General features: G+C 41.2%; 1 non-coding gene across 1 annotated transcript; it reads left to right on the forward strand.

Moving 5' to 3' along the window:
- The first annotated feature begins 229 nt into the window (after positions 1 to 229).
- Positions 230 to 381, forward strand: Trnal-caa (transfer RNA leucine (anticodon CAA)). Its single transcript has 2 exons — positions 230 to 267; positions 337 to 381. It is a non-coding gene; the product is annotated as a tRNA-Leu (tRNA).

The following is a 381-nucleotide window of genomic DNA, read 5'->3' on the forward strand; positions in this document are numbered from 1 at the left end:
AAAAAACGAATTTTTCGAAAAAAAGTGTTTTACTGTGGTAGGCCAGGAACTTTAAAATTGAACTGTTAAATATAGCAAATAAACCAGATACATATAGCACATATCTAATAATACAATAATGTTAGTTGAATTATCCCTCAATAATATTGTGATAATTATTTGCTTTATTTTCGTGTGACTGGTCAGCGCAGCGCACCCACATAACGCTTAGCGCGCCGTTACCTCACATGTCAGGATGGCCGAGCGGTCTAAGGCGCCAGACTCAAGAGCGATTCTTGCTCACAAAATGTGCTCAACAACTGTGAGCGCATTGCATTTGTGAGTTTCAACTGAGCGTTCTGGTCCTCTCTGAGGGCGTGGGTTCGAATCCCACTTCTGACA

The sequence above is a fragment of the Bactrocera dorsalis genome, chromosome 2, assembly GCF_023373825.1.
Source record: "Bactrocera dorsalis isolate Fly_Bdor chromosome 2, ASM2337382v1, whole genome shotgun sequence".
Classification (NCBI taxonomy): Eukaryota; Metazoa; Arthropoda; class Insecta; order Diptera; family Tephritidae; genus Bactrocera; species Bactrocera dorsalis.